We start from the raw sequence: 15,721 nt of genomic DNA, 5'->3' as shown, positions 1-15,721 counted from the left end.
AACTAGGCAACGGTTAATACAATGGGGGCGCGTCACAGGCATAAAACATACAAAGAGCTAAATCCATTACTGCTCCCAGGGCGTGTAAAGATACTGTGCTTCAAGATTCGAAGTTCATTTTAATTACACACACACAATCATTGCATTCACATAAAGATCGGACTATCATGGTCGTGTCTAGTAACAAAGACAGTCCCACCGTCTTACCGTGCCTGTACCTAATTAGGCGCGCCTGGAACAGGCCAAATTCCAGCAACAGTTGCGGTAAGCACCGCGAGTGTTACTACCGCCGGCCAGATAACCAGGATATCTGCTTACAGAACCTCTGCTACCAGACAACTGCCTAAACTTACGGCCTATTCCACAGGATTGTAAAAGTAGGGATGTTTCTAAAATATGCATTTACTTCAATATCAAAACAGCTACGGTAAAAATAAAAAGACGTGCATCATCCCGGACATAATGCCACACCACATGCGAAATTACACAGAAATGCGACGTACGGAAGAATGCGTTTTGGCTGCTAACATCTTCCAAAAAACTTGGCATCTCTTAAGCATGGGCAAAAACATCTGGAACCACTTATCAAAACCACCCCGTATCTGCATGAAGTTCCACCCCCCCACTGCTATTCCAAACAACTCGTTTTTCTGGACCATTCCAATTCGCCTCGTAATTGTAGGGGTGCGTCTGCAATATTACATTGACCGCGAAAGCAGCAACGGCAAAAATACACATTCGTGCATCAACACGGGCATGCCCGCAGACGGCGTATAAAATTGCGTGCCGATTACACAAAGAGAACCCAGTGTTTTGACTGCGAACATGAAAAATCAGCCGATCACAACACTCCGTCCGGAGGTCCTGACCTCCTTCACGGAGTAACAACACATTTTATTTATTGGCAAAACTAATTTATCAGCAAAACTGAGATGCAAAAAAGTTGATGAACCACTACTGGCTATATGTAGCTTACAGAAAAATTGGAAAACAAACAATAATGAGAAACATCTTCAATGCATCCATAACAAAACATGCAAGGTAAAACCTATTCTAAACTATTTAGTATATTTGCAGTGATCTTAATTACTAAAAACAAAGAGAACAGTAAGTACTACAACATCTCCTGAGCATGCATTGGTAATTTTACAATTTAGTCATGTAGAGAGTACACTACTGAAAGAAAACAGTAAATAAGAGGTCACATTGCTAAAAGTGATCTGCAAACCTCACTACTGACTCAAATCATACCACACAATAGTACCTAAAACAACCAGAGACAACTACATGTAATTGACAGACGTTAAACGAACGGTGTCTTATAATTACCACGTGAATCTCTGTCACTATTGTCCAAACACTCCACATTCGTATTTTACACTCTACTTGAAGCACTTCTATATCTAATAACGATACTACGGAGCATACAACGATCGTGACAACAAGAAAACTTGTCTACAGATTGTCGAAAAACTGCACTCTCACCCTTTTACACACTGCATTGTACTTCCAGTTCTAAACAGACTACTTGTCTATATACAGGGCATGCGTCGATTGTGATGCAAAATCGTTGTTTCAGTTGCATTTTCACACGTGTTCGATTTCTCGTGTGTGAGTCCGCATGTGTCTCTTTAAACATACCAACTGAACAAACTTTCTGCTGCACTCCTTGCATACGTACGGTTTCTCACCAGTGTGAGTCCGCATGTGTGTCTTTAGATTTGCCAGCTGACTAAACTGCTTGCCGCACTTTTCACATCTGTACGGTTTCTCGCCAGTGTGAGACCGCATGTGTGTCTTTAGACTTGCCAGCTGACTAAACTGCTTGCTGCACTCCTCACATCTGTACGGTTTTTCACCAGTGTGACTTCTCATGTGTTCCTTCAGACTACCCAGGGTACTGAACTGCCTGCTGCAATCTTTACACTTGTAAGGTTTCTCACCAGTGTGAGTCCGCATGTGTCTCTTCAGACTTCCCAACTCACTGAACTGCCTCCCACACTCCTCGCAACGGTACGGTTTCTCACCAGTGTGAGTCCGCATGTGCTTCTGCAGACTACCCAGCAGACTAAAGCCTTTCTTACATTCGTCACACCGGTAAGGTTTCTCTCCTGTATGAGTTAGGAAGTGTCGCTTCAACTCACTCAGGTAGCGAAACTCCTTGCCACACTCGCCGCACTTGTGGGTACGCGGAGAATCCTGCTTTCCACCTCCACTCTCTATTTTCTCTTGTTTCAGGTGAGATTCAGCTCTGGTCGTCATGTTGGTCAAACTGCTGATCCTAAAGGAATAACGTACAATTCAATGTGTCAAATGAATAGAATTGACAATCGCGTATATCGTTTGCACACTTACAAATGCGTAACTTTTACTGCAACTGTTTTGGTTAATCAACACAAGTTTCGAATGATTTGCATGATGGCAGAGTTTTTAAAGGACAGGAAATGAGCAGGGAAACATTGTAACAAGGAAGTCAAAATGTGGACGACGTAAATGGAGTTCTCTGCCATATGGGACTTACAAAAAGTTACCGGGTCTGGTTCTATGCACACGTCTTGCTAATAATCAAAGTAAAAATTTGGCCATTTTAGCATGGGCAGGTATGAAAACTGGGTCAACTCAACTGGGTCAACTCGGTCAACTACCCTGGTCAACTCGGTCAACTCGGTCAACTCGATCAACTCGGTCAACTCGGTCCACTACCCTGGTCAACTCGGTCAACTCGGTCAACTCGGTCAATTCGGTCAACTCGGTCCACTACCCTGGTCAACTCGGTCAACTCGGTCAACTCGGTCAACTCGGTCCACTATACTGGTCAACTCGGTCAACTCGATCAACTGGGTCAACTCGGTCCACTACCCTGGTCAACTCGGTCAACTGGGTCAACTCGGTCAACTACCCTGGTCAACTCGGTCAACTCGGTCAACTCGATCAACTCGGTCCACTACCCTGGTCAACTCGGTCAACTCGGTCAACTCGAGTTGACCGAGTTGACCGAGTTGACCGAGTTGACCGAGTTGACCAGGGTAGTGGACCGAGTGGACCGAGTTGACCGAGTTGACCAGGGTAGTTGACCGAGTTGACCGAGTTGACCAGGGTAGTGGACCGAGTGGACCGAGTTGACCGAGTTAAATCTTACTGTTAAATCTTATTCAATGAAACTGTTAAATCTTATTCAATGAAAGTTTCATAAATGGCCATTATAGTAGTTTGAAAATGTACCAAACACCTAGCTTGAAAACTGTTAGTACATTCCTCAATCAAGACAGCCAACCATGAATACGATCAATGCCTTGAGCTCTAACCTATTTTGCACACAACTCAAAACACGTCAGGTGGTTGAACAACGACTTAGGAGCGATTTTGCCTGGCGCGTCTGACCAAGAATTAAATTTCAGAGTCGATAGATGCTTAAAGACTGAGCAAAATCCATTTTAGAATAAATGTCTTCTCTAAGTTGTAAACTGACGTGTTCAAATTAATATACTAGTATACAAAAAATACATTGTGAGTAAAAAAAAATTAAAACACCCTTATTAATTAGGAAAAGAGGACAACTTGGTCAAGATGGTGAACATTTTCATGTATTAATAACTAACATGCTGCAACTGTAACCGAACGTTAAAGATTTGGTGTATTTACAGATACTAAAACAAATAAAACTAATTGTAGTTGACTAAGTTCTATAACAGACGGACAATGACACAATGGCGTTAAACCAACGGTGTCCTACCATGTAACCATTGTCTACACACTACATTGTTGTATTTTATACATGACTTCTAGCACTGCCACTGACAGAAAAAAACAGTGAAAAAAGGGGTTTCACTTGCAAGAGAATAACAAAATAAGATCAAACGGTATGAACAATTAAAACAATCCCACACAGTAACCCTAATAACGACATTGGCAGGCTTTCGCCGGTGTGTGTTCAAATGGGATCCTTAATATAGGCCGCTTGTGTCTCTTTAGATCAATAGGCCCAACAAAACACACGCCACACTCCTCACACATGTGCACTAGTGTGAGTCCGCATGTGAGTCCTTAGATTAATCAACCTGCTGAAATGCTTGCTGCATTCCTCACACCTGTAGGGTTTCTCCCCTGTGTGAGTCCGCATATGTGTCTTTATACCTTCCAGTTGACTAAACTGTCTGCCACACTCCTCACATCTGTACGGCTTCTCCCCAGTGTGAGTCCGCATGTGCTTCTTCAGATTACTCAGCGTGCTGAACTGCTTGCTGCATTCCTCACACCTGTAGGGTTTCTCCCCTGTGTGAGTCCGCATATGTGTCTTTATACCTTCCAGTTGACTAAACTGTCTGCCACACTCCTCACATCTGTACGGCTTCTCCCCAGTGTGAGTCCGCATGTGCTTCTTCAGATTACTCAGCATGCTGCACTGCTTGCCGCAGTCATCACACCTGTACGGTTTCTCACCTGTGTGAATCCGCATGTGTCTCTTTAGATCTGACAGTCTGCTAAACGATCGACTGCACTCCTCACATTTGTACGGCTTCTCACCTGTGTGAGTCCGCATGTGCTTCTTTAGATCTCCCAGATCACTGATCTGTCTACCACACTCCTCACACCTGTACGGTTTTTCACCTTTGTGAGTCCACAAGTGTCTATTTAGAGTTGATAACTGGGCAAACTGCTTGCCGCACTCCTCACATCTGTACGGTTTCTCCCCAGTGTGAGTCCGCATGTGCTTCTTCAGATTACTCAGCGTGCTGCACTGCCTGCCACATTCCTCACATCTATAGGGCTTCTCTCCTGTGTGAGTCCGCATGTGCTGCTTCAGATGACTCAGGTAACAAAACTCCTTGCCACACTCGCCGCACTTCAGGGTACGCGGATAATCCTGCTCCCCACGCCTATTCTCTCCGTCCAAATGAGATGCATATCCGGTGGCCATGTCAAACTACTGATCCTGCAGAATAAATAAAAAATCGAATTGCATAAGTAAATATATCAGCTTCAAAGGGGTCAGTTGCATACTGACAAATGCACCTAAACATGTCAGTTACATGTACATGTAGCGGTTTTGGTTTACAGAAATTTATAGTTGGGTTTGTGCGTTAAACCTGGTTGATAATAATTAAAATAGCCAGATTAGCATGAATATCCAAGTAAGTTGTTCGACCGACGATTCATCAAGTAATCTACAAATAGATGCCGCATGGAAGTCACAGATAAGGAAAATACTGGAAATTCTGTCACTTACCAAGATGCACTGACGCTCCAAAGTACTGCACGATGTTTTCACGACGGCACAGATGATCACTGCTGCAGAGTCAGTACTGACAGAAACAGAGCAGTCAGGAACGCGTTTATATAGAGACTGAGTGGGTGGATAAAACCGGTCCGGTGGGTTTTACTTGATTACGACACAAAGGAAAGCACTATGCTGATTTGCATAGGGAAGAATTAGACAACACAATTCGTAGTAAAAAGAGACCGAGTTGGAGACTAACAATAAATTTTGTGATTAATAAAACCGACAACATATCACGTGTCTGATTTTATTGTTGAAATTATCTTGTTACTTGCGCTGATTTGCATGGGGACAAATAAGACAATATCCATAGGAAAACAAGATTAATAGAGAAGACAACACATTAAGTGTTTTGATTTAATGACAAAACTGACATGCAGAAAGTTGACAAATCTCTAACAGCTACATGTGTATTTTACAGAACACTTAAAAAACAGCATTCAACAAGCAATGCTATAGTGCATCTAGAACTAACATACATGCTGCTAACTAACTCTAAATTTTACATTCTAAGAATCAAGTATACTGCGGATACTTAAAAGCAAATCAAAGAAAACTAGAGTTCCACGATCTCATACCTTCGCCAAATGATGTTAGCCTTTATGAATAAGAAATATACTAATCACCCTGATTATGCAAATAGGATCCTCAATTGCATGAATTATATCAGTCTGTTGATCATATTCTCCACCAAAAGACAGTCTTGTCTTAACAAAAAATGCCATTTTCTCATAAATTATGCAAATGTAGTGCTTATTTGAATAAGTTATGTTTAATTATGTTCACCTTCACTTAACTTTCAAACACCCCAAGTATGAAATTCCAGGCAGTTACCACTACGCAATTATAACATTTTCTCATTAATTATGCAAATTAAATCTTCATTTGCATAATCAATATTTGCCTGTGTTTCTCTCGTTCTTAATAACATATGTTACAAGCTTGAACTTCCTATCATGGAATGCAGCTGATTTATAGAATTTCCTCATTAATTATGCAAATGACATCAATATTTGCATAATTGTAATATCATTATGTCAAGCATCACTTAAGCTACCTACATACCAAAAATCACGATGATCCATCAATCGGTTCTTGAGTTATCCTCCTTAAAACATTTGTCCTTTAAACCCCCCTGCAGTTCTAGAGCAAGCCGCTAGGGGGCCTAAACTCACGTCACTTCTTCCCCAGCACAAGAGCTACCTACCATCTAAATTTCATCACCATAGCATGTCTGGATCTTGAGATATCAAAACCGGAAGTTCAGCTGCAGTACCATAACAAGCCGCTAGGGGGTCCAAAATCTAATCATTTTGAGGACTCATCAAGACCTACCCATCTACCAAGTATGAAGACAATCCATCAAGGCCTTCTCAAGTTATCGTGTTGACAGACAGACAGACAGACAGACAGACACACACACACACATACACGAACGCCCCTGAAAACATAACCTTCTTGGCGAAGGTAATTAGTTGCATCTGGAAAGCGGACTATTAAGTGCTGTAACAGACGAAACATGCGCCTTGATGTCAAAGGAACGGTCTCCTACCGTGTAACTCTGTCACTATTGTCTAAACAATCCACAGTCGCATTTTGCAAACGAATTCTAGTTCTATTCAACAGGCTACGGAGCATGCATTGGTGATATTACAATTCAGTCATGTAGAGAGTACACTACTGAAAGGAAACAGTAAATAAGAGCTACGGTCACATTGCTAAAATTGATCTACAAACCTCGCTACTGACTCCAATCATACCACACAATAGCACCTAAAACAACCAGAGACAACTAATTGACAGACGTCAAACGGAACGCTGTCTTACCACGTGAATCTCTGTCACTATTGTCCAAACACTCCACAGTCGTATTGTACACTCTACTTAATGTACTTCAGTATAGATCTAATAACGATACTACAGAGCATATAACGATCGTGACAACAAGAAAACTTGTCTACAGATGGTCGAAATACTGCACTCTCGCCTTTTTACACACTACATGTGCACACACACATGTACTTCCAGTTCTAAACAGACTAGTAGTAAAACTATATATACAGAACATGCGTCGATCGTGATGTAAAATCGTTGTTTTTGTTGCATTTTCACACGTGTTCGCTTTCTCTTGTGTGAGTAAGCATATGCCTCTTTAAACTTACTAGCGTACTTACACGTACGGTTTCTCACCAGTGTGAGTTCGTATGTGTCTCTTAAGATTTCCCAGCTGACTAAACTGCCTGCTGCATTCCTCACATCTGTAGTGTTTCTCACCAGTGTGAGTCAGCTTGTGTCTCTTTAGACCTGACAGTGTACTAAACGACCGGTCGCACTCCTCACATCTGTACGGTTTCTCACCAGTGTGCGTCCGCATGTGATTCTTGAGATTACACAACTGACTGAACTGCCTGCTGCACTCCTCACACCTGTACGGTTTCTCACCAGTGTGAGTCCGCACGTGCTCCTTCAGACTACCCAACTCACTGAACTGCCTACTGCACTCCTCACATCTGTACGGTTTCTCACGAGTGTGAGTCCGGATGTGCTTCTTCAGAGTACACAGCTCACTGAACTGTCTGCCACACTCTTCACACCTGTACGGTTTCTCACCAGTGTGAGTCCGCATGTGTCTCTTCAAATCACTCAGTCGACTAAACCACTTGCTACATTCCCCACAATGATAAGATTTCTCGCCAGTATGAGTCAGCATGTGTGTCTTTAGATTACTCAGCAGACTGAAGCTTTTGTTACATTCCTGACATCGGTAAGGTTTCTCCCCTGTGTGAGTCCGCATGTGTCTCTTCAACCGACTGAGGAAGCGAAACTCCATGCCACATTCACCGCACATGTGGGTACGCGGAGAATCCTGCTTTCCACCTGCATTCTCTCCCTCCTCTTGTTTCTGATGAGATTTGGCTATGGTGGCCATGTTGGTCAAACTCGTAGCCCTGCAGGAACATATATCATATATTTATATGAAATTGAAAATCTTGTATACGTGCGGACTAGCACCAGTTATATTGACGAATACATCTAGCATATTCACAACACAGGGTATCATACATTAATATACACCGCTATAATATTGTGCAAAGCCGCTCCGCTAGATTGCAAAAAAAAACGAACGACCTTTCTTGTTCCAACACACTCACCAAATACCATTCAAGATACATGCACCACACCCGTTATATGATGCACTTAACACATACCCTCTGTCGTACACATACCCAATGTAACCTACAACAAGATGCCACATGGCAATACTTATCACAAATAAATACAGGAAACAAAATCATAGTCCACACTTACCAAAGTACTGCACGATGTTTTCACGACGACACAGATCCTCACGGCTGCAGAGTCAGTACTGACAGAAACAGAGCAGTCAGGGGCGCGTTTATACAGGGGCTGAGTGGGTGGATAAAACCGGTCCGGTGGGTTTTACTTGATTATGAAACAAAGGAAACCACCATACTGATTTGCATACGAAGAATCAGACAACATCATTCGTAGTAAAAATATACCCAGTTAGAGATTAACAATAATGTTGGCGATCAATAAAAACAAGAACATTACGTGTCGGAATTTATTGTTGAAATTATCATGTTGTATGCGCTGATTTGCATAGGGGCGACTTAGACAACATCCTTAGGAAAAAGTTCAATAAAGAAGACAACACATTACATGCTTTGATTTATTGACAAAACTGAGATGCAGAAAGTTGACAAATCTCTAACACCTACAGCTACTTACAGAACACTTACAAACAATATTCAACCAACAACACTCTAGTGCATCTAGAACTATCACATATGCTGCTAATTCTAAAACCATTGTCCAAACACTCCACATTCGTATTTTACACTCTACTTGAAGCACTTCTAGATCTAATAACGCTACTACGGAGCATACATCGATAGTGATCGAGACAAGAAGAAAACTTGTCTACAGAGCGAAATACTGCACTCTACATACTGCACACTACATTGTACTTCTAGTTCTAAACAGACTACTACTATATATACAGGGCATGCTTCGATCGTGATGTAAAATCGTTCTTTTAGTTGCATTTTCACACGTGTTCGATTTCTCTTGTGTGAGACCGCATGTGCTTCTTTAGATTTGCCAGCTGACTAAACTGCTTGCTCGGGCGAAGACATTGGCATGCTTTCGCCGGTGCGTGTTCAAATGGGACCCTTAATAGGCCGCATGTGTCTCTATAGATCAATCGGTCCAACAAAACACACGCCGCACTCCTCACACATGTGCGATTGCACTAGTGTGAGTCCGCATGTGAGCCCTTAGATTATCCAGCCTGCTGAACTGCTTGCTGCATTCCTCACATCTGTAAGGTTTCTCACCAGTGTGAGTCCGCATGTGTTTCTTCAGATTATCCAGGTGACTAAACTGTCTGCTGCACGCCTGACACGTGTACGGTTTCTCACCAGTGTGAGTTCGCATGTGTCTCTTCAGACTACGCGGGTCGCTGAACTGCTTACTGCATTCCTCACATCTGTAAGGTTTCTCACCTGTGTGAGTCCTTATGTGCCTCTTTAGATCTCCCAGATCACTGAACTGTCTGCCACACTCCTCACACCTGTACGGTTTCTCACCTTTGTGAGTCCGCACGTGTCTGTTCAGTTTACCCAACTCACTGAACTGCCTGCTGCACTCCTCACACGTGTAGGGTTTCTCACCGGTGTGGGTCCTGATATGAGACCTCAGGCCAAACAGCGTACTGAAGCACCTGCTGCATTCCTCGCATTGATACGGTTTCTCGCCGGTGTGATTCCGCACGTGTCTCTTCAGATTACTCAGCAGACTAAATCTTTCGCTACATTCCTCACATCGGTAAGGTTTCTCTCCTGTGTGAGCCCGCATGTGTCGCTTCAGATAACTCAGGTAAGGAAACTCCTTGTCACACTCGCCGCACTTGTGGGTACTGGAAGAATCCTGCTTTCCGCGTCTGCTCTCTCCATCCTCTTCTTTCAGACGGAATTCAGCTGTCGCCATATTGATGAAACCTACAGGATTAATGTCAAATATAACATTAGACATTTGATTTGTATTTCGGACACTTTTTTTTTTGAGGGACAAAAATCGGACTCAGGAAGTTTACATGGGAAATACGAAAAACTACAAACCTACAGGAATTAAAAACAACACCACCACAAAACCTTAGTTAACAAAATCTCCTTCATGTTGCAAGCTGATTGGTTCTTTAAATGCATTGTTCGGCATGCTAAGGATTCAAACGGCCAGTTAACAAATAGCCAGAATGAAAAGTTCGTCGCCTGCCCATTTATAAGAAGATGCCGCATAACAGTAAATCAAAGTCACTTACCAAGATGCACAGACGCTCCAAAGTACGAAGACACAGTCCTGACGGCTGCAGAGTCAGTACTGACAGAAACTGAGCAGTCAGGGACGCGTTTATATAGGGACTGGGTGGGTGGATAAAACCGGTCCGGTGGGTTTTACTTGATTACGACACAAAGGAAACCATCATGCTGGTTTGCATAGGGAAGAATCAGACAACATCAGTCGTAGAAACAAGAGGCCGAGTTGGACACTTACAATAAAGTTGGTGATCAATAAAAATATATTGTCTGAATTTATTGTTGAAATTATCATATTGGTGATCAATAAAAAATATATTGTCTGAGAAAGTTGGCAAATATCTAAATGCTCCAGTTACATTTTTACCCACAAGTTCTTGTTCTAATCAAGGACATTATACTGTATAATGTCCTCTATATCAAGGACATTTGCTCGTATCACACGCTTCACGGCCGATTTGGTACCTGGTATCTCTACACAGTGAGTATAGGTCTTACCTGTCTTTCAAAACTGCCCAGAGTTGATACAGAGCCGAAGTAAGATGGAAATCGCCTCAGATTGGAGAGAAATAATGCCACCACACGCACGGCTCAAAAATGGCGGTTCAGCGTCAGCATAGGTCAAACAAATCGAGGGCAAAGGTCAAAGATGACAAACCTGATTACCCGGGTCCAGAATTCTGTTGTTACGGACGCATTGTCCAATATTGCATTTTTCTGGTATATCAGTTTAAACGATTGTCCATGCTACAGTTAATAGAATTATATAGTGGTGAACGCACGATGTTACGTGTGCTGATTTGTATAGGAGCAATACTCCTTAGGAAAAGAGTACAGCATGGAAAAAATGAAAGCGATGATGACAAAGAAATAAGGCACAGGATAAAACCGGTCCGGTGGGTTTTACTTGATTTATAATAAGACACAAAGGAAACCACCATAAAGATTTGCATAGGGAAGAATCAGACAACTTCGTTCGTAGGAAAAAGAGACCGAGTTGGAGACTGACAATATAGTTGGTGATCAATAAAAACAACAACATATCACGTGTCTGAATTCATTGTTAAAATTATCATGTTGTATGCGTTGATTTGCATAGAGGCAAATTAGACAACATCCTTAGGAAATAGAGAAATAAAGAACACAACACATTACATGCTTTGATTTATTGGTGAAACTAAGATGCAGAAAGTTGACAAACCTCTAACACCTACAGCTACTTACAGGACACTTAAAAACAAACAATATTTAACGAACAACACTCTAGTGCATCCAGAACTTACATATATGCTGCTAACTCACTCTAAATTTTACATTCTAACAATCAAGTATACTGCGGATACTTAAAGCAAACCAAAGAAACTTAGTTTTATCTGGAAAGCGGACTATGAATTGTTATAACAGACGGACCATGCGCCTTGATGCCAAACGAACGGTCACTATTGTCTAAAAGAAGCACAGTCGTATTTTACACAAGATTTCTAGTCCTAATCAACGGGCTACGGAGCATGCATTAGTACTTGTACAATTTAGTCAAGAAAACAGTAAATAAGAGCTCGGGTAACATTGCTAAAAGTGATCTGCAAACCTCACTACTGACTCCAATCATACCACACAATAGTAACCAAAACAACCAGAGACAACTACATGTAATTGACAGACGTTAAACAAACGGTGTCTTATAATTACCACGTGAATCTCTGTCACTATTGTCCAAACACTCCACATTCGTATTTTACACTCTACTTGAAGAAGTTCTAGATCTAATAACGATACTACGGAAGAAAAATTGTTTTAAAGTTAAAACTTTTGGTCCAACACAAAAAAAATTCTCTCACCTAGAGCTTTCGACCAGTCACACTTCAAAGAAGCCACGTGACAAGCTTCACTGGGTCAGTCTACTGAAGAAGACCAGAGTGACTGGTCGAAAGCTCTAGGTGAGAGAATTTTTTGTGTTCATTGGACCAAACGTTTTAACTTTAAACATGTAACTACCAACACAGATGACCTTTCATGATAGTATAAGAAAACTTGTTTACAGATTATTGAAAAACTGCACTCTCGCCTTTTTACACACTATACATTGTACTTCTCATCCTAAGAAACAGATCACAGGGCAATCGGGATATAAAGTCGCTGTTTTCGTTGCATTTTCACACATGTTCCATTTCTCTTGCGTGAGTCCGCATGTGCTTCTTTAAACTTACCAACTGAATAAACTTTCTGCTGCACTCCTTGCATACGTACGGTTTCTCACCAGTGTGAGTCCGCATGTGTCTCTTTAGATTTCCCAGCTGACTAAACTGCTTGCCGCACTTTTCACATCGGTACGGTTTCTCACCAGTGTGAGCTTTCGTATGCTGCTTTAGACTACACAGGCTGCTAAACTGTCTGCTGCACTCTTCACACTTGTAAGGTTTTTCACCAGTGTGAGTCCGTATGTGTATCTTTAGGTCTGACAGTCTACTGAACGGCCGGCTACACTCCTCACATGTGTACGGCTTGTCACCAGTGTGAGTCCGCATGTGTGTTTGGAGATTACCCAGCACAGTAAACTGTCGGCTGCATTCTTCACATTTGTAGGGCTTCTCGCCTGTGTGAGTCCGTATGTGTACCTTAAGTTTTGACAGTGCACTAAACGACTTGCTGCACTCCTCACAATTGTACGGTTTCTCACCCGTGTGAGTCCGCATATGTGCCTTTAGATTACTCGGGTTACTGAACTGTCCGCTGCACTCCTCACACCTGTAGGGTTTCTCACCCGTGTGAGTTCGCATGTGTGTCTTTAGCTGTGCCAACTCACTAAACTGCTTGCTGCACTCCTCACATCTGTACGGTTTCTCACCAGTGTGAGTCCTCATGTGACTCTTCAGATGACCCAGCCTGCTAAACTGCCTGCTGCACTCCTCACATCTGTACGGTTTTTCACCAGTGTGACTTCTCATGTGTTCTTTCAGACTACAAAGGACGCTGAACGGTCTGCTGCAATCTTTACACTTGTAAGGTTTCTCACCAGTGTGAGTCCGCATGTGCTTCTTCAGACTTTCCAACTCACTGAACTGCCTGCCACACTCCTCGCAACGGTACGGTTTCTCACCAGTATGAGTTCGCATGTGCTTCTGCAGACTATCCAGCAGACTGAAATGCCTTCCACATTCCTCACATCTGTACGGTTTCTCACCAGTGTGAGTCCGCATGTGTTTCTTTAGATTTGCCAGCTGACTAAACTGCTTGCCGCACTCCTCACATCCGTACGGTTTCTCACCAGTGTGAGTTCTTATGTGCACCTTCAGACTACTCTGGCTGCTAAACTGTCTGCTGCACTCTTTACACTTGTAAGGTTTTTCACCAGTGTGGGTCCGTATATGTTTCTTTAGATCTGACAAGTTACTGAACGGTCGGCTACACTCCTCACATTTGTACGGCTTATCACCAGTGTGAGTCCGCATATGCTTTCGGAGATAATCCGGATCCGTAAACTGTCTGCCACACTCCTCACAACTGTAGGGCTTCTCGCCCGTGTGAGTCAGAATGTGTCTCTTCAGACGACTCGGGCAGCGAAACTCTTTGCCGCACTCTCTGCACTTGTGGGTACGCGGAGAACTCCGTTTTCCGTCGCCTTGATTCAGATGGACTTCAGCTGTCGCCATGTTGATCAAACCTGCAGGAATAACATGTGAAATTCAACATCAGATTTGATTTTAATAAGAGAACAAAGCAGGTACGTGGTACATTAATAGTACATCAACAGTAGATGATAGGTAGTTTATAGTATTATTGTAATGTATAGATTCCTAGCAATTTGCATATATATAGCGTACCAGTATGAAATACTCATGTTTTACATACAATCAATCATACTGGATATCCTCTTGTGCATTTAGCCCATCTGGGCAAGAACATGCAATAAAGATTCATATCATTAATTATCAAATGTATACAGAACAAAAGAGAGTACACCGATGAAGGTTAGACATGATGAAGTTTCCTGTAATTTATATGTTGTTTGTCGATCTACTAGTTTACTAGTCTATCTCTCCCATTTCTTGTTACTATAGTATACCCTATGTGACATCGGAAAACATGGGGGAGGGGGCAGCGAGCAGTAGATCGGATGACATGAGGCAACTGCTGCAGGCAGCTAACATTTAAGTTGTAAGCAACACACACCTCGATATGTATCCTTGGGAAAGGAAGTTTACACAACTTTCCATACTTTCACAATCAGGTGAAAATAAGTACCTAGCTCTGTTAGGGACGTCCATTGGAAATGGCGTTAAGGTGGCAGAACACAGTTTTCGCCCTATGGGGATTCCTATAGTTAAGCACCCCGAGGTGACTCACTGCGACGCGGTAAAAATTATAGTAATGATATATGTTGAAATATACGCTATATTCTACAAAATAACTGAAAACCAAAAAAGTTATCGTTTTTTAACGTAATGACAACCACTTTGATTTGGCCCTCTACCGGGGTCAACGGAACTGCAGCCGGCTCACCTTGCAACGCGGTTGAGTAATGCCGCGCATTTATACACGAACAAGGAAATCTTCACAATCCAACTCATACGGTGTACAAGCCGATACCTTTCTATACCACACAGCGCAGTTCATTCATGGCTACCTCTCACATAAGTCGCTCTAGCCAGGATGCAAGAGGTTTGTCTGCACTACTTTCTATACCCGCGCCCATAAATACTGTGTTCTGCCACCTTAAATGGCGGTCCCTTGTTTGGGAAAAGACCAAATGCACGTTCAAGAACTCGCCACCTTTCGCTGCATGGCTTGGTGCACGATGGCCCAAATACTAATACTTACTAGTATGTGGAAGTTGGTGGTTCACTTCAAATGCAGGTCTGGTGAAGCCTCGTCTCGTATTAGCCACATGGTGATTTACATACTTGTCTAGTAATCACCAGGACTCCAGGAAGAGTAGTGTGAATGTCACACTAATGGAGATCATAAATCAGACCAAACCAAACCGCTATATGTAACCGCAGTGTACAAAATACTTTTTAGGTGGGCAACCTACGGCAAAAATTAGGTTGCCCATCAGAATTTTAGGTTACCCCACCTATAAGTTACTACTTTCCTCAAATTAAGT

At 42.4% G+C, this 15,721-nt stretch overlaps 1 pseudogene; it reads right to left on the bottom strand.

Moving 5' to 3' along the window:
- The window catches only part of LOC109484303, a 17,508-nt pseudogene extending 3,148 nt beyond the window's left edge, over positions 1-14,360 (bottom strand).
- Positions 14,361-15,721: the final 1,361 nt, after the last annotated feature.

Source organism: Branchiostoma belcheri, unplaced genomic scaffold (genome assembly GCF_001625305.1).
Source record: "Branchiostoma belcheri isolate BF01 breed outbred unplaced genomic scaffold, Haploidv18h27 scaffold7, whole genome shotgun sequence".
Taxonomy (NCBI): domain Eukaryota; kingdom Metazoa; phylum Chordata; class Leptocardii; order Amphioxiformes; family Branchiostomatidae; genus Branchiostoma; species Branchiostoma belcheri.
Note: the sequence above shows the minus strand (reverse complement) of the source record. Positions and strands in the feature narration are given on the sequence as shown.